Below are 19,376 nucleotides of genomic sequence, written 5' to 3'. Positions count from 1 at the left end.
TCTTCTCCTCCCACTGCATGTGGTAGAGGTGTCTGGTTTGCAGGGAGTCCTATTATTAAGTGATTAGCCTTGCAACATGATCAATATCAGATTGCTTAAGGGCTTTGTGGGATCAGAAATACAGTAGGACTTGGTGTCCATCTGTTATGGTGACAGTCAGATACAGACGGTGGTGTGACAGCATTACCTGTCCAGATAAAATAAATGTGTGGGTTTGTCACATGAAGGGTCATAGAGATATTTGCAAAAGAAAACAAAGTTGCACCTTCCTTATCATTAGTTCCGTTATAACTTCTGCTACATTGTTTTAATGGCCCTCTTTGTCTTGTCCTTCCTTGTCCAGCTACTGGCTCTCATTCAGCAAGAGCAAAAACAAAAATATCCCAAGCACCATTGAATATGGTATTTTCTTGACTTTTCAGGCAAGGCTGATTTATTCACCCCTAATTAAGTTTCAGCATCCAGGCAGCTTCAGTCTCTTCTCTGTGCTTCTCCCTGTTCAGATGGTAACTCTGGGATCTTAGGAAGCCTGGACCTTAAGACTTTTTTTCATCACAAAAAAGATCCTGAAAAGACCATAAAAAACCAACAACTTGCTGTACTGAGAGTGTTTCACCCTGAATAATCATTAAGACCCACATTGCCAAAGGCAGATTGAGTACTTCAGAGGATTTGGTTGTAACTGTTTAAATTGCATACAGCTTTCATCATAAATAATGCTTACCCATTGTATAATGCAAAAAGTCCTTCACAGCCACACCTCACTGTACATGTTTTCTCTTGTCAATACTTTTACCCTAGCTATGACACCAAAATCCCCTAGGTTACAGCCTGCTGTTGCAGTTCATTATATAAATTTACAGTGCTGTATAAATGAGTGATTACAGTGGATTGTATATCTGTGGGAATTAGTAGTATCTGAAGTGCAACTGCTCCCACAACACAGGATGACTCTCAAAAGAGGAAACATCAGGCCAAGTACAATCAGGCCAGCTTGTAAGAAAATTTGGGTCTAATCCATCATGTCCACATGGAGTGGGCTGCAGTCTGGATTCTAAAGCCTTTCTAGTTTCCTTACCTCCTGGTAAGTATTTGGTGTCCTATGGGACAGACTAAGATTTGATCATGTGTTCCTGGGAGGTAGAGCTTTTAATCCTGTGGTTTGGACATGTAAGCAGAGGCTTCCCTGATCCCACCCATCTCAAAAGTGAAGAAAGATACGGTTGCAAAGAATCCAGCCTGCTCCTGACTGAAATGTTATGCTGTCTGTCTGTGCTAAAGGCTCTCAAGCATTGCTTTCGAGCTTGGAGCACTGTTTCAGACACTGCAGAAATTCACAAAGCAGTTGTGGGTGGAGGCAGTAAGATCACAGACCAGAACGTATCTGGAAGAGAAAGGCTTGAAAACTTGAACAGTGACCCCCATTTCACGAGAGTAGTTTCACCCAAAGAGTGACACTGGCTTTCTTCTTAGTGGGTGTCTGACACCACTCTAAGTGGGCACACTGGCTTGCTCCTTTACGTGGATCCATTGCTGCTTTTCTAAAGTCAGGGCACTGCTTTGGCTTGTCGAGGACTTTGTTATCCATAGATACCATTTGGGTAATGGAAACTTTGCTGCAGTGACAAAAAGAAACTGCTACCTAACATAGAATATTACATTGCCTAGCTAACTAGAAGGTCAGTTCAGGTATCTGAAATCCCTTGCTCTCTGCATGGCTTCCCACTTCTCAAACACGCTGGAGCTCCTACAGCATCATGTTTCCTCTACCTAGGAGGACAACATATTTTTTGAGAAACAGGACCTGGTCCACTGAGGTCAGTGGGAAGTCACCCATAGGTTCTAATCAGCTCTGAAGTGAGTCCTGGAAGGGCATCATGCAATTCAGTGATGTTACCCAGATCCTTCATTTGCATTTTGTCTTGTCCTCTCTCTCCTGTTATCTGTTTTCCCTCCCGAGTGTGGAGACAGATATATCCTAGCAATTTACAAAACATCTTCTGCTTCTTCTTCTTTTTCTTGTGAAATCCCTTGCTTTATTTCTTCATCCCCTGACTTCCTCTGCACAAAAAACACCTTTGCTTTTTCTTCAGCATGTTTCCCCCTAAGCCATCAAACTTTCAAAATATCATTTTCAAATAACCAGCTTCATAAGCAAGTCATAGTGTTGCTTTTTCCACAGTAAACTCCAAAGAGCAGAAGTTAGCTGGTGGCGCAGGAACAGCACCACTTCTCTGTTGGTTTGGGTTTGTGCCATGGTGTATCATATTTGGCCCTGACATCAGACATCAGACACCCCCCACATCAGACACCCCACACCTCGCAGACATGGAGAGCGGAGCTGAACTCCCAGCAGAAAAGTTTTATCTGAGCTTTCAAATCTTTTGCATTGTGGGAGGCTTGGAGCAGATCGGGTCCTAATGGACTGTTAGGCCAATTTGGGCTTGCTAACTGCTTTTGTAAGGATAAGAAATGAGCTGGGACAGAGAGGAGCAAAATGCTTTGGAATATACATTTAATTCTCTGCTAGCACGTCTGTGGAAGAGCCAAAATGGATATCGCTGTCACTCAAATTTCCCTCCTCTTGTTTACTTTATCATCCCTGCCCCACAAGGCCACACCCGCAGTGAGTGTGGAAGCGTGCCACTCAACTGACCTCATGGAGATACGCTAGCAACTAGCAGGCACCAAGCAGGGCTGGGAGCCTCTGCTTTCCATGAGGCATGCACCCTATGGAGCAGCTGGGGATTTGGGCTGACACTGTTGCCTTCATTCAGTGAAGTGGAGAACACGCCTGGTCTCTGAAAGCAGCAGAAATGAGGCTCTGCTCCTTGTACCTACGTGAAATAATCTATGTCAATGGAGCACAAGGAAGGGTGCCTGAGATATAAATGCAGATATTTTGCTGTGTAACCGTGGGGCTATGCCCACCAAGTGAAAATTTCATTGTAGTCAGCTGAAGGGACCTCATACTCTTAGGAGCCCACATCCCACAGCACATGGTCACCCAAGAGAGCAGGCAGTGGCTGCAGCCAAAACGTGGACAAAAATGTAGTGTGTGTGGAGGGAAAAGATAGGATGAGAAACCTACAGGAGATCTGTGAAGCAGGGATGATAGCCTTATTACCCAGGGTCTAGGTGGAGCAGTCGCAAGCAGAAGGAGGAGAAAGGGAATACAGCCTTATTCTCTGGCATTGCAGTCAGAGAATGTGATTTTCCTTTGTAGAGAGCCTTGATGTGCCTGTTGATGACCTTGCACGCTTCTGAATTTTCTCTCCTTTTTCCACCAGACACTGGAAGATAGGGGATTGAACATGCCGTAGTAGGCAGACAACAAAATGCAGTCTCTCCCTGGCACTCATCACTCTTATAAGCATCAATGATAGTACGGGCAGACTCCCAGTTGTTTTTTTGAATGAACTGTCTGTGAAATTTGTGCTTTGAGCAAGAGTGAATGGCAAGTTCTGGGTCCTGGTCTGGGCCATTTGGTTCTTCCTTAGAAGGTGAGCAAATACATAATCAAGGCAAAATCTTGCTGACCCTTCCTGACTGTCCTTCTGTCTTTCTCTCTGAAACTAGGCACAGAGGACAGTGCCACTTTTGCACTTTGCTGCTACTCGCTCTGAGTGAATCAGTGGCTGGATGCCTCCTCAGTGACCTTTTGAAGATTGTCACTCTCCCACTGTCTCTGTAAATACCAAGTCCTTCTCTCCTCAAAGCAGGGAAAATGAGTCAGCTGAGGATCCCAAGGACAAGTTACCCATCTCCTGTCTAAAACCAACAGCTTTCCTTACTCTCTGCATCTTTTGTGCATGACTACACTCTTCTTGGGCATAAGAATCTTCCTGTATGGGGTGGCTGGGGTGACCTCATTGCCCACTTCCTTTCCCTGGATGAGGGTGGCCTTTTGCTCCTAGCTGCTTGCAGCTGACAGAATGCCTCCAGCACACTCTCTTCTTGCAAGCCTGCAGCTCCCTTGCTGGGAGGCAAGCAAGAGAAATCACACAGTCATAGTGTGAACATTTGAGAAACATTTATAGAAAAGGGACAGAAAAGAAAGTCAATATTAATAAATTACAGAAAGATAGAACATCTGCGCTAAATTATTGCAAACTCAAGTGAGAGTGGAAAGCTAAATAAATAACGAGAAAATCATGTTAAAGAAGGAGATGAGTAATAGAAAAACTCTCCTTCAAAGTGCCACCAGTTAGCCTTTTCATACAGCACTATATACAAACAAAACTAACAGAGACATAACAGGGGTCAGAAAGCTTGATGCAGCTGACTAACAGCTGTCAGCCCTGTTTATTCTGCTCCCTTCTGACTCTACATTATTTTATGGCTTGGCTAAGTGCAGTGCAAAGAGAGGAACCCTGAAGGTTGAGTTTTCTTGCCCCATCAAAGTGACCAAGAGATGGACTAGATGAAGGCAGAGGTCCTGTGCAGGCAAGGATGATGAAGTAGGTACCTGCATTCAGCATGGGTTTAGGAATGGTCTTGGAGAAACCACACAGCAGTAAAGAAATTTGAATGGTCAAGGAGCTCAGCAGTTCCTGGCTTGTGAAAGGAACACCTACCTTTTTTGTTTTGTTCTTCTAGTTCTGTTGCCATATCTGCTCCCAGTTGGATGTAATGGGGCACAGAGGTGGAAGTAGGTGACTTTTAAGCATTCCTTCCAGGCATGAGGCTTGATGCCTCATATATTGCCTTTATTCAGTGATGAGACTGAACAAGAAGTTCAAGTTGACATATGGACAAGTAGGAAAGCATCTCAAAATACAATAGACTGTTTCTCTCTGTCCTAAAGCGAGATCAACTGGACCATTCTTAATAAAGTTACTTGCTTATTGGTCCTAAAAACGTTCTGAAATGGCTACTCCATACCTTCCACAAGCAACCTACACTTGTTACTAGAAAAAATTTTTGAATGCCTAAATTACTTTTCTTATAGCAAGGTAAACCCAAAGATTGGCTATGTCCGTACAATTAGAACACCAGATCCCCTTTTACTTTGCAATAGCCATCTACATGTTGAAAGTAAGTCATCATTTCTCCTTCAGTCTTCCTTAAACAACCATGATTCTTTCTGTCTTTTATCATAAACTGCATTTTCTACATTTTGGGCAGTTCCTGCTCTTCATTTTTGCAGAAGTGCATCCTTAAGCCTAAGAAATAAAATTTTCGTGAAGGCCTTCAGACTGACAAATAGAATGCAGTGCCACTTTTTATGGTGTGGAGGCTTGAATTCCTGTTTGCACAATTCCATGTGATAATTTGCCTTTTCCACACCAGCCTGTCCTTGCTGTTTCAGGTTCAGCTAACCCACAAATCCTTTTTTCCCAGAGACTCCTTTCTAACCAAAATATCCTTCTGCATTTTTAGCATCATAAAATTTACTACGTGTGCAATCTCCAGAGTCTACCTGAACTTAATCCCTTGATCTTGCTCTGTCATCCCTTACACCTTTTTCAGACTATTTCTTCAACATGTTAAAATCATCTGGAGCCAGATGCTTTGTTGAGATGCATGGTAACACAACAGCTTTTCTTCTGTGTATAAAGTCTTGTTTTCCTAAATACTCCCAAGGCTGAGCTTTTCCTACTTAGCCTTAAACCTTACCACTTTTCTCAGCTGTGCTAATTGCATCCTCACATTTGGCCATTTTAGATGAATTAAAAAAGACATTAAACACTTTCATCTGCGCATTGTAATCTCCCTATTATCTTCTCCATTCCTGGAGTAATGAGCTAACATTTTCCTCCATCTCCTTTTTAGTGAATGATTAAATTCTGTTACCTTCTGTGTCTCTTGCTAATTTAATTTTAATTTTCCAGACCTTGCTTTACATGACTATGTTCATACTCATCCTTGGACATCTGGTTTTGTTTCTTCTTGTTGTGGTTCCTTATTGTCTTTGAGACCAATGAAAAGAAGTCAGAGTCGTTTATTTCTAGTCTTTTCTCTGCATCTCCACTTCTGTGTTTAGTGTTGTTTCTTTGGGGAACTGCTAACTCTCTCTAAGTCCTCTGTTTCTTGGCAGTTTCCCAAGCTTATTGAAGTCTGTTTGTCTGAAACTTGTTGGGTTAGTTTTTTTCTCTTCTCCCGACTTGCCTCTCCAAGGACCATGAAATTTACCTTTTCATGGTAACTCCCATCCACGTTGCCTTCCACCTTCCCTTTCTTACACTGTTCCTCCCTTGTGCTGAGACTCAAACCTAGAGGACCTTTTTCCTCTAATTCCTTTCTGGGTCTTCTGAATACAAACAAAAGTTGTGATAAAACTGTGCCATAAAGGGGCTGAAGAGTTTTTATGCTGCTGAATTCTGTTTGTTCAACAAATGTCTCTAACTAGCTAAAATATTCCACTTCCCACAAGACCTGTGCTTCAGATGTCTCTGATAGTTATTTTCAAAGAGCCTCATACATCTTATCTTCATAAATGGATGGCCTTTAACAGACTCCAGTAAACTCTGACAATGGTGTCCTATTTCCACCTTTGCATACTTTCAGCAAGGCCAACTCCATCTGTCAGAAAAAGCTTATACATACAATGCTCACAAAGTGATGCTTCTTATCTCTTTGCTATCCATTCTTCTTGAACAAGCAGCATCCTTTTCTGTCAGCATTCCAGTCATACGAGTGATTCAGCCATGTCTCTGTGATTTCAGTGAGGCTGTAATCTGTATTAAAACTCCAAGTTAGAATACAGAGAATGCTTATTAAATGCTGATTTCACTATGCTGCTTTCACTACTATGCCAACATCTAAGACTGATGCATTATTCTCTCGTTCCTTCTGTGGCATTGTGACAAAAAACATTTTCCTTCTTAGTTTTAAGGTCTTCCTCTTCTCTAGTTTGCTGTGGTGTATGTGTGAGCACATACTGATCATGTGGTTTTTATTCCCTGCACAGTCTTTTTCCTGAAACATCATGTCATAGGTGAGAAAATGAGGGGGGTTTGAGTCTCAACATTATTTTATTCTTTTTGTGGTTACTGGTGCTTAGGACAATAGTCTGAAGTCTTTCAAGCCAGCATTTGCTCTCAGGAATCATGAGTAGTGACTCTTTCTCTAAACCAGAACAAGTTACCTTAAAAATACATTTGTCTCAGCTCAAGAATGAAATTTCAATAATCGGGATGAGTTGATGACATAAATGTACCACTAGGAATAAGTGAAGAGGTGGGGGAAAGTGCCTGTGTTACTAAGCAGAATTTAATCTATTTCCTACAGACTAGATAGACAGAGCTCTTCCTGTTCCTTAAGTTGGAAGGGGTTGCAGCATGCCATACCAGCAGGAATGCTCACTTCATCTGCATGCAAGAGTTTTTTCTAACCTCAGTGACCACACAGCCCAGACCCAAAGTTCTCAGCAATAACACAAATGGAGGGAATTGTCAGTCATGGGAATGCTTCAACACATTCTGTGTTGCCCAGAAATGTAAGAGACCATCTGGAATTAGTGTTGAATATTTTTGTTAATGACCTCATGATGGAATATTGAGAATGTTTATTAAATTTACAGATGACACCAGGCAGAGATTACTTGTGAGTCTGGTAGAGGACAGGATTAGAATTCAAAATTATCTTGCTCACGCTGGATGGATGCTCTGAAAAAAAAAATATAATGCAATTTGATGAAGACAAACAATACATACACTTAGACAGGAATGATCATCAGCATAAGCCCATAATGACAATTTTTAGAAAGCTTGCACAAAAACAACTGGAAAGAACTTCAGCAGATCACAGAAGGAGTTGTCAAATGTGCAACTGTATCATATTCCTGTGAAAATGTCAAATATTATCCTGGGATATATAAGTAGGAATAGATCTTGGATGATACATTCTACTTAGCACTGGGAGGGACTCAGGGGCAGTACATGGTCCAGTTTTGGGCACTGCACTTCTGAAAAGATACAGAGTGTTTGGAGGAAGGCAGGGCAGGAGCAACATGGTAGTGCAGAAGACTGGCAAAACTGGAATTGGAGAAGTGTGCAAGGAGGCTCTTTAACAGTGGAAGAAGCATGAAATAAACTTCAGATAAACAAAGCTTCTACAGAGAAGAAGGAAAGTACCTGTTGTCCCAGCCTGAGAACTCAAAGACATAAGTGCACCAGGAAAGATGCAGATCAGGCATTGCTAGGAAAACTTTCCTGCTGGTCAGAAGAGTGTCACACTGAAAGGAGTTTTCTGGGAAAGAGGTCTCTACTCTGGAAAGCCTAAAGACATGCATCTTCAGTTAAGGTGAATTGTTGGTACAGAAAGCTTTGGGCAGCCTCTCAAAGAGATCTGGCTAGCTGAATACACAACTGTGGCCTATGAACCAGAAATAAAGGTAATATTGTAAATCAAGAAGCTTAAGGGAGCTATTCACTTGCATCCTGTCTTGAATCTAAGCAACCTTGAGCCATGTCCACTCTTAAAAAAAATCAGACATTGTTCCTACATGCTCAGAATGAGTACTCCAACTGCACTGGGATCCTGTGTTCTCTGTCACTTGGAGATATTTAACCATGTCCTGTTTGATGGCTCCTGAATGCCTCAGGTATGCCTGGGTGGAAGGCACCCACTGGGCTGCAGTTCACCAAGGGGTAGTGCTACTCTGCCAGCAAGGCATACCACCAAGAAGGTCATGGTCTTGGGAACCAAGGGAGCAAGGAGTAGCCTGATCATCTTTAATTGAGTATGACCTGTATTTAGAGCACTGGTGATGCAGAGATGATGTCCTTCCAAATGGAGTTTAGATTTGCCTGTCTTCCATTTATTTAAAGTTATTACCTCTGCATTGGTTCTGTTTGGCTTTCAATGATGTTCCAAGTAAGTAATTTTAAACTATGATTCACATTATGCCTTACAAATGGTGCCCACAATGGAAAATTCTAGGAGTTTCATGATGAAAACCATATTTAGTGTTAGTACTATCCATATATAGTAGAGACTGATGGTAATAAAGTGAATGAAAAGCAATATGCTGGTAAAGATTGGAAATGAAATCTCTAGAGTGAGACTTTTTCATATGACATATGATTTAAAGGACATGCTAGATATATTTTGGCGGGAGATCAAATACCACTGTTCTCCACATTTAGGTTTGATGTTTGATCTTTCTTCTTGGTCAGGTTCTAGAGAGAAAAACCACACACACACACATACATACACAAAAACTTCTTCTGTTCATCTTCTGTTTTTTTACTTGCAGCTCCTCCTCCCACTTCAGTGCAAGCCCCTCCCAGCTTCCACATCACCACAGGGTTATTAATCAGTTGTGATATCCACATGACCTCCAGTTTCTGCTCTCTTTGGTCCCTCTACTCCACTAGCTGAACTATTTCTAATTGGCTAATCAGCTTATCCGGTTTGGCTCTTGATGCAAACCAGGTCTAGACATGATCTATTCCTGGGAGGCCCCTGGGTTCAAGGGGCCAATCTCACACCCTGTCCATCACTATTGTCAGCACGGTACCCTATCTCAAAGACATGCCAATGAACATTAGTGAGAGATTAAAATGACAGCCTTGGTTTTCTTACATGCCTTTTAATCATCGTAACATGCAGTCTAATGTTTCACTCTGTCTTCCTTTCCCTGCAAGACCATGTTCTCAAGGAAGAAACCAGGAGGGATGAGAGCAGGTCAAAGACCACAGCAGGGTGAAAGCGGTGGAAAGGAATTAAAATGGAGGGTGGGGGAGGAGGAGGATGAGACAAGGGACAAAATCCAAGTCAGAATCTGGCAGCCAGACAGAGAGACAAGGCTAGAATTTAAATTCCTTCATGTGGTTCCCACAGGCTTACATCTTAGAGGTACCACCCATGTCACACAGGCATGCCACCAACATGTGCCAGTGCTGGTGCCTACCACAGGCTGCCTGATATCCATAGCCACAGACCTGAAAGGTGATTTTCACAAGTGCTGCACATTTCAACTAGTCTTGGGAAGAGCTGGGAGGCTTGGCTGCTCTGGAAACCAAGCTGCCTTTATTGAAGTGCCAGCATATGGATTCAGTAGCTGACTTTTAGACCTTTGGGTTTCTGAAAAAGTCTCAACCTGGTCACTTAGCTGTAACTTTATGCAATTACCGGCCATTTAGACAAATGACAATCAGAGGGCTCCATGCAATAGGATCATGTCTGAATTCCTTCTTGGTCTCTCTGGTAGTGAATAGTTGGCGGCTCTTCTTAAACAAAGCCCCATTCTCTCTGCAAAGAAGTGTCAGTGTAAAAGGCGGATGGTCCCGTATGAATATCTGCTACACAGGCAGGCATAAAGAAGGTCTCCCATGCCCCAGTTGGAGAGCTGTGTGGCTGTGTTAACAGCATGCACAACCGAAGTTAATGACCTCACTTGTCCAAGACTTTCTTGTGCTCGGCCAGCTCTGAATGCAGACAGAGCAAGTTCACACCTGCCTGCAAAATACCATATGGACATCATCCGTAACAAACTTGCTCAGATGGTTCGTTTCTAAGGGGCATTCAAACTTTTCCTAGATGTATGTGTGTTTTTTCCTCTCTCAGTCATGCTTTTACTTAAAATTTTAGCTAGAGTAATATCGCCTCCTTAGCTTTTCAGCTCCTTGGTCCAAAACTATTTGGCTGGTGGGATGTGTGAATTCCTTTAGCCAACCAGTGGAGCATGTAATTAGCTCTATATGCACGAATGAATTACGCATATGTTTTGCTATGTGGCTTCAGCTGGTAACTAAGCATGAGAAGTTTCCAGCTAGAAAAGGAAACCAGTGAGAAAGTTAGGAAAGGCTGTGAAGTGGGCAGTGCACAGGACATGTCTGGTTTTCCTTTCTCCCTTTCTGCTACATACCTGATTCTTCCTGCATCCTCATTTTTTGGGCTGTGCTTTCATGGAATACATGTTCTTCAGAGGACGCTGGGAGCATACTGCAGGACATGCTCTGTTTTCAGTGCGTCACATTCTGTTTTCACTCAGCACCGACTCTGGATGACTTTTCCTGATCCAGTAAAGATTAAGTTTGCCCAGCTGCAGAGGTTAGCATGAGTCCTGCTCACCCATCCCAGCCTGTCTGAGCAGGAGACAGAACCAGAGCCTTGCAATCACACACCTGTCCAGCTTATGAAGTTACTGTCTCTTGGCTGAAATGAGGTGTGCGGCTCTGCGTGTGTGTTGCTGAGGCTCTCGCAATACAAAGTCAAATGAGTTTGCTTGAACCACTTCACAGTCCAGCTACATCATGTACTTGCAGATAGAGCTTACTGAGAAAGCAGCTGTCTTACTGAAGAGTTGCACTACTTTGCTCCTTTTTGTCATCTGTTTAGCAATTCTTTAAGGATGCGAACTTTAAAGCAGGTCAGAGTTGAGGGAAATTTCATATTTGTCAGCCTTTTCTCAGTCTTTTAGTGCAGTACTCAGCTCATGTTGAGTTGGCCTTCTCTGAACAAGGGGAATGTAACCCTGCTGGTAGCATCATTATATTATTTATATAGCAAGTTACAGTGCAGAGTTCAGACTCTTTTTTTACATTTCTGGGTGGGAAAAAAAATGATTAGAATGTTTTACATAAGCACAATTTACCCTGTCCATTTCAATACTAAATTTTTGTAATGCATCCTGGCATGTTAGAGTGATTATTTCTTAATATAAAGAATAACCTAATACACAGACTTTCCTCCTGTTGAAATCCATCCTGCTTTTTAAAACAATACCATGCCCAGATGGAGTAGGATGGATAGAAACTAATATTTTCAAAGAGAGGATCTTTTAATAGACTATCAGATTTCACTCAATTCCGTGGTGAGAGAAAACCAGAAGTGGATTCAATGTAAATACTGTTGTCTTTCACTGTTGTTGTACCAAACCGAGGCATCCAAGGCCCAAACCAATGTTAGCCAGAGTCAGCAGAAGTCTTTGCACCACCTCTCTGGTTCTCAGGCATCCAAATGAAAGCTATCCAGCTAGGCAGCACAGTCAGAGCCTCTGCCTCTGACCTCCCTCTGATATTGCACACCAGGCCCCAGATTTTGCAGATGGGGAAAGGCTGAACAGCAAGCCTTTCGGCCTCTTATAGATGTGGTTAAATTATCTTAATGTATTTAAACAAAGTGCAATGTCAAAGTAGCATAAATACCATATTTCAGCAAAATGGCTGCTTCTCCAGTGTTCTGCTTGCTGATGCCAAATGAAATACTTCTCATTGTTTATTCACAAAATTCCTTCTTGCCCACTGAATTTTCATATTGCTGGGCTGGGCCAAATAATCAGTTTCCTTTTAAAATAGAAAAACCATTAGTTCATTCCAATAGGCTTTTCATGTTACATTAAAAACCCTTGGGAGTGCAACGTGATTAGCCTGTTTTGGTTTTAATTACTGATGATTGGAGCCTACCTGTGGGGAAACTCTGAAAGGCACACAACAGCCAGCCATGCACACCGAGACATTTATGGGGCAGCTAAAGGAGGAGGCTTGAAATGTGTGGTAGCCATTTGGTATATTAGTAGTATTTCCAGCCTTTTTAAAAAGGATGCCCTATGTGCTAAGAAACACACCTGCATCACTTCAGAGATTAATGTGCAATTTCTTGGCAGTACGTGTGGACATTTCAGTTGTCCATTAGAACGATATAAAACCAGAGGAGAAATTTTTTTGATCAGCTTTAATTGAACAGGAATCTCTTTTCCTTAAAGTAACCTAGTTGTCTTGGGAAATTTACAAGCCTCCATGAATGCCTGGACAAAAAGTAAAGAAATGACAGAGGCCCCCAAAAGTATAAATCCTCCTCCATTAGTCAAGTCTCTCTGTGAATGAGTTAACTTAAAAAAATCATATTACTAAGTATTTTATCAAAGCAAACATTTAATCAAAGTGAAAGGAAGAGATACTAGTCCCCTTCTGGAATGGGATGGAGACTGCCAAGATGTGTTTTAATTTCTTAAGAAAACAAACTATGTTAAACACTGGGTTTTAAGCAAGCAGATGCTCATTTATCATTCGTTTTGTCTGTGCATGCGCTTGCGATCCTGCTGAACACAAGTTTTATGAAATGGAAATGACCACATGGCCAATACCTCAAAAATTAATTCAACATGCCCTGCCTCTCGCGTGCAACACATCCTTTTAATGGTGCTTTTCTTCTTTTTTTTTTCAGCATTGGACAATGGAAACAGAACAACTGCCATCGTGGGAGTTTGGTTCATTGCAGAGACAAACTGTGACTGATGCCGTATGCTATGAGCAGAGTTTGGATACTTTGCAAAGGCTGTGCTTTCATGGCCCCACTTCTTTTAGAGGTTATCTCACATTAAAAAAAAAAAAAAAAAAAAAAAAAAAAAGCTTTGCTACTGTTTTAACCCTGGTCTTGCTGCAGACTTCCTAACTGGGGTCCTAGACCATGTGAGAGGGCCTATAAGTGACCTTCCGCTGCCTCAGAACCATGCTAAAGTGCTTTAGGCTGAGTGTTTGGGGTGCCAGAGATGTCCAGGAATGACAGCAGTTCATGCACGCACCGGGTTTTCTCCTCATACATCACAAAACAGCTAAAGGCTGGCTAAGGAAAACATGAGCAAGCAAAATAGAGTAGCATTATAAGCTCAAACTCCTAATTTGCAGGTACAATTGCCACAGTCACTGGAGATTTACATGGTAAGGGCCAAACTGATTTCAGACTGGTTGTTTGTGAGCAAAATTAAAGTAAGTGCAATTATGACCATGGGTCCTGATGCAGAAAAAAGACTCATTCAGTTGAACACAACTAATGGCCACACATGTCATTGAAGACTGTAGCTTTCACCTTCCTCGTAAAGACTCATGTGGCAGCCATGAACCTGAAGCATAGCCCAGTGACATCATTTATAGTTACCCACCTTGTCTTAGTCAGGGCAGTATGTTTCCCTAATCAGCAGAGTATAACTTGTTCATTTTTTTGTATCATCCTTGTCGTGCCCACTCTGCTGCTTTGTTCCTCTGCTAGTGATCACAACTCACCTGCTCAGCAGAGCTGCCCTAAAGCTCTACAAGCAAGAAGTGACACTGGCTGATGATGAACGCTATCAGCATATCATCACAGTGACTGACATCTTTGACACCTCATAAACCCATACTTTAAACAGTCACATACCAGAAGAATCATTTGCTGACCTGTGCTGATGCAAACAGCAATAGCAGAAGCATGTTAAGTCTGCATATGCAGCTAACAGTTTTGATACTCTATATTATTAGATGCCACAATAATAATTAACTATAAATACCATACACCATGCATGTGACATAGCTACTCACCTGGGCTTGAACCTTGAATTAAGGGCAGCAAGGATGACAGAAGCGAGAAAGGAACAGTGCCTGTGTTTCAGCTTGCCCCTTGCCTGCTTCCAGAGAAGTTGAGCCTCAGTTTCTTCAGATCCGAGTATCTGAAGAAATACTTGCTGTCTGGAATATTCCCAGTCTACCAGGGAAGTAACCAGACATTTGTCTTCCCAACAGCATTGAAAACCCCCACTGTGGCTGCCCACAAATAGAGACATTAGTCATAATACTAGGGGTTAGGGGAATAGAGTATTTCATTTGGAAGGGACCTGCAATGATCATCTAGTTCAATTGCCTGACTAATTCAGGGCGAAACAAGTTAAACCATGTTTAGGGCATTGCTTAATTGCTTCTTAAATGGCACTGACCACCTCACTAGAAAGCCTGTTCAGTATTTGAGCACCCTCTCAGTAAAGAAATGCTTCCTAATGTCCAGTCTAAACCTCCCCTGATGCAGTTTTGAACCATTCCTATCAGTGGATCCCAGGGAGAAGAGCTCAGCATCTCCCTTTCCACTTCCCCTCTTCAGAGAGCTGTAGAGAGCAAAGAGGTTACCCCTCAAACTTTTCTACAAACTAGACAAGTCCTCATTGGGCATTCCTTATAGCCCTTTCACTGGCTTTGTTGCCCTTCTCTGAATCCAGTGACCTTCACATCCTTCTTAATCTGTGGGGCCCAGAACTGCACACAGTGCTCAAGGTGAGACTGCACCAACACTGCATACAGCAGAATAATCAGCTCTTTGGACCTGCTGGTTGTGCTCTGTTTGATGTGCCCCAGGAACGTGGTGCCCTCTTGGCTGCCAGGGCTCACTGCTGACTCACAGTGAGTCTGCTGCTGAGCAGCACCCCCAGAGCCCTCCCTTCAAGCCACTCCTCTCCCAATTTATACTTGTGCTCAGCATTACTCTGGATTAGTTAAATTTCATCCTATTTATCATAGCCCAATGCTCCAGTCTACCTAGACCCCTCTCAAGGCCTTCTGTCCCTCAAGAGAGTGAACACCACCTCTCAGTTTGGTATCATCAGCGAACTTTGCTAATGATGCATTCAAATCCTGTATATTGGACCTGATAGTGTCCTTTGCAAATAAATGCGAACTGATATTTTTGATTTCAGTTTTATATTTGATTAACCATTGTAATTTTAGAAAACAATTCATTGAGGTGTGGCCACATGTCACATCTCAATGAAAGCCTTTTGAACTGCAACTTTCTCTAAGGAAATTGGTTTTGTGCTTTGAATTACCTGCAAATCACATTCATATGTCTGATTTTTTTCTCCTGGTAATATCATCTTAGTGTCAGCACTCAGGAAGGTTAACTAACAACAGGGATGAAAAGTCCTTAGAAAGACAGGCTCTGTTTGGTGCTGATTGCTAGGAAATCATTCCTAATGTCTTCATCTCTGCCTTTTCTTGCTTTTGGCAATAGTTACTCTGTTTGGTAACTGCCTACTCTACTCTTCAGAAAGGAATTTATTTTTCAGCCAAAGGAGAATAGACCTTGGAAAAAGTCTGGAGGTGTCAAAACTGGCAGCCAAACCTCACCAACACTCATAGGAGGAAATCCAGATATATCCAAGGGAGAGCTCATTCACAGAAGAACCAAGATGGATTTGTGGAGAAGTATTTTAATAATATTAGCAACTAGTGTTTGTTTCAAAAGTCAGTATCCAGTGTGTGCATAGATGGTAAATATTTATTTTAAATAATAATATTTTCAACATGGAGCTAGTCCATTGAGCAATGTCCTATTCAATATGTTCGTAAGTCAGTGAGTGAGCTGAGAAGGGACTCCAGGTTTCCTACTAGCCTGCTATCAACTTCTGTGCATGTCAGGCCATGCACTCCCCCTGGGCAGGTTGTCATTTCTCTGCCAAGGAAGAGGTGACTCCTATCTGCACTACATTACATAAACAAGTCACCCAACTTCACTGCTAAGGAGACATCTGTAGGATCAAGATCACACTCCATCTCCAACTCTCTGATTGCTTACTTTGTTCATAGTCTGGCTCACACTTAGGCTGAGGCCATTGATCTACAGACCAGGGATAAACAGGCACAAAAGAGAGTGCTGACCAGGACTTGGATACTGCCTCCACAGGCATTGTGGGTCCCAGCAGGCTGGGCCATACCCTGCGCTTGAATGCTCTTGCACAGCAGTGGGTCACATTAGCACTGTAATAAGCCATAGGCTGAGCTTCAAAGTGACTATACAGAGAAGATCCAGGAGACAAACCTGGCTTACATATTAGTTTATAAGAGTTTGGCCATCTTCTACTGTCATGTCTGAGAGTATTTCCTCAGAAAATTTTATTTTTTCCTTATCTCATGATTTGCTGTTTGTTTGTTTAAGGTTCCTGAAGCACAGTCCAAGCAGGTTGAACCTTGTGACTTGTGGCTGACTGAATAGTGCTTTGCAAACAAATGTGCCATGACCACAAACTAAAAACAGTGGGCTTCAGTCCCAGGGAGATTGCCTTTTGCAAGTCTAGTACCTCGCATAGTGGAGTCCATGTCTGCACACATCCGAAGTCCACTTCTGGAGAGGCAAGCTGGCCTTCAGACTGACACCCCAGCTGCCTGCTAACCTTCAGCCTTCCACAGCTACATCATCCCTGCAACATGAACAGTCCCCTGTCTTGTGGTTCAGTGAAAAGGCAAACATGAACCATGGGGAAGAAATTACTACTCTGTTTTGGTTGTCCTTTCTGGCATCTGGTGGCATTCCCACCATGTCCCCTTGAAAGTCCTGATCGTTCTTTTAAGACTGCCTCTGTGCTGATAATTCAGTACAACAGCAGCACCTGTTATCCCAATCTCCTCCTCCAGTGCTGGCTGCCTTGGGCTTGTACAGCAGGTACCTCCTGCTTCTGCATCCCATTCTGCCTCACAGGGAAGGTATGGTCGGATGTCTCTGCTGGTCAATGAGTGTATTTAGCATACCAGCTCATGCTCAGTTCCCTGTACCTTTTCTGTGGCTATTTTACCTATTAGGTCTCTGGGTACAGCCCATGATGCAAAGCCTGGAGTCTCCCTCTGCTGAAGGACTGTTACTAGTTGTGGCAAAACACACAGATTGTCTAAGTCAGATGGTGTCTTTCAGAGACCTTCCTTCTAAGACTTTCTGCGCAGTGCTGCTCTTGTGCTGACCTCTGTCATCAGTACACCTGCTCAGGAAGGCTCACAGGCCCTCCTGACTGCAGCACAGTGACATGAAGTCTCCCTTGGTATTGTCTTCTGTACTGCAGCCTCAGATTTTTAACTTCCTGGTGGTACAGGAGAAGAAGAGCATAAGACAGGAAGATCAGGAGCAGTTTTAAATCGCCCCCTCTCCTGAATGTATCTGGCTTTTTAGAGAAAATTTCTATCTCAGAAGCCATACTTATCTTATTTTACCCTCTTAAATAACTCAGCAACAATTCCTAGCCTTTCAAAAAGTGATAGGGGTGAATGCAAATGTTTGTGCCTCCCAGTGTGCATGTCCTCGATGTTGTCCATGCACCCCCCAACTTGCAGTTGTCTTGAGGCAGCAGCAACTATGTGACTGAGTTTGAGCCAATTATTTCAAAGGTTAACCCCTGAGGATTTTAACACCTTCACAAATCAACAGTGGTGAAGATGCTCGATGTGCACTTTGGCTTCACAAGACTACAGTCATGTCACTGTTACTAGAACAGATGTTGAGACCCATTTTATATATATATAAATTTATTTATTTTTAGTAAATTATATAAATGCACATATGCCAAATATAAGTGAATTACTATTATTATTATTATTCCTTTCTTAACACCTAAATTAGCCTATTTTTCAAAAGTCCTCTGACATCTGAAAGGTTGGCTTCTCAGCTCCGTCTGTCCCATGCGTGCTTCCTAAAGCGGGGGAATGCAAATTATCAGCCCCATGGGGGCTGTAAAACCTAAATGCTTTAGGCAACCCAGAAGTCCTTTGCTCTATCATCCACCTTGACAGTAAGAGGCAACGGCCCTGTGAAAGGCTTACCTTGCTCCCAGCTAATTCTTTTTCTCACCTGGAGAAGGGAGGTCTAAGAGCAAATACCTCGGGGTTTCTAGTTTCTGGACAGAAAGGGAACTTGTTGGTGTGCAGTTTGTTGGTTTGGGAAGTTTGTCTTTGCATAGACTACAGACTCTGATTAATGTGATGTTGTTGCTATGGCCATTGCTCTATCCTGCAATGTTTTCTGTTTCTGTCTTTGCTGACAAGGCCTTTAGCACCAGTCTAAGGGCAACTAGTAATAACAGGGAGGAACAGAGTCATAATGACCGTCCTCTGAGCAAACAATTGATATGCTAATGACGTTGGTGGGAACGCAGCTCGTATCTACAAAGACAGGGACTGGAGAATGAAAATAAGACAGGGCAAAGAACAGAGGGGATTAAAAAAATGAAGAAGAATCCTGTGGGATTTTTCCAAGGACCTAGAATAATCTTTGTGGAGGAAAGGGAAGGATCCAGTGTGATTTGTACTGGGAGCAAGTCTGGTTTATTAGCTGAGTTAGCAGAGGAACTGACTCAAATTTAATATTACTCCACCATAGAGAGGATATGGAAGTAAAGAAATTTATGCATATTTTTTTTATTTGAATTTTATCTTCTGTGCACTTCTGGTACTGAGTAAACAGCTAAGTTGTTCCAGAATCCCATCTCAACCCAAAGGCATGTTGCCTTTTCAAACCACCAATTATGTGCTCTAAACAGGTACAAAGGACGACCAGATCTCCCAGGTACCTGTGGTCCTGAAGAATGGGGTGTTTTGAAAGTGGTGGCTGTAACACAAAGCAGTTGTGTTTGAGGCTTCACCTCTCTACAGAACAGCAAGCAAAGTCAGTGCCCTAGATGTGTTTCAAGACAGGTCATGGAGAAAAGGGAATTGCAGTCTTCCACAGTGTGTCAGGGCCATGGGAAGTTATGTGAATGCCTAAAGAGGAGATCTGCTCTGGCCAAGTCATGAGCAGTTGTATTTCTTTTCTTATTTGCCACCAAAAATAATCTATGATTGAACTAGCCATATTATTTTAGAAAAAAATGCATTGTCAACCAAAGACTTCAAATAATGGAAAATCTGGAAATCTCTTGTGACTCT

General features: G+C 42.5%; 1 long non-coding RNA gene across 4 annotated transcripts; it reads right to left on the bottom strand.

The window, feature by feature from the left end:
- Positions 1-400: 400 nt before the first annotated feature.
- On the bottom strand, positions 401-18,558 carry LOC135411208 (uncharacterized). 4 transcript variants are annotated; one of them, XR_010429047.1, is made up of 4 exons: positions 18,304-18,558; positions 16,769-17,539; positions 10,817-12,236; positions 401-10,200 (listed from the first exon to the last, which is right to left on the bottom strand). It is a non-coding gene; the product is annotated as an uncharacterized LOC135411208 (long non-coding RNA). The 4 variants fall into 4 exon arrangements; XR_010429049.1 differs by having other exon boundaries at positions 401-12,236; positions 16,769-16,888; positions 17,261-17,539; XR_010429048.1 differs by having other exon boundaries at positions 401-12,236; positions 16,769-17,326; positions 17,424-17,539.
- Positions 18,559-19,376: the final 818 nt, after the last annotated feature.

The sequence above is a fragment of the Pseudopipra pipra genome, chromosome 3, assembly GCF_036250125.1.
Source record: "Pseudopipra pipra isolate bDixPip1 chromosome 3, bDixPip1.hap1, whole genome shotgun sequence".
NCBI classification, from domain to species: domain Eukaryota; kingdom Metazoa; phylum Chordata; class Aves; order Passeriformes; family Pipridae; genus Pseudopipra; species Pseudopipra pipra.
This window is presented reverse-complemented; position numbering and strand designations above follow the sequence as displayed.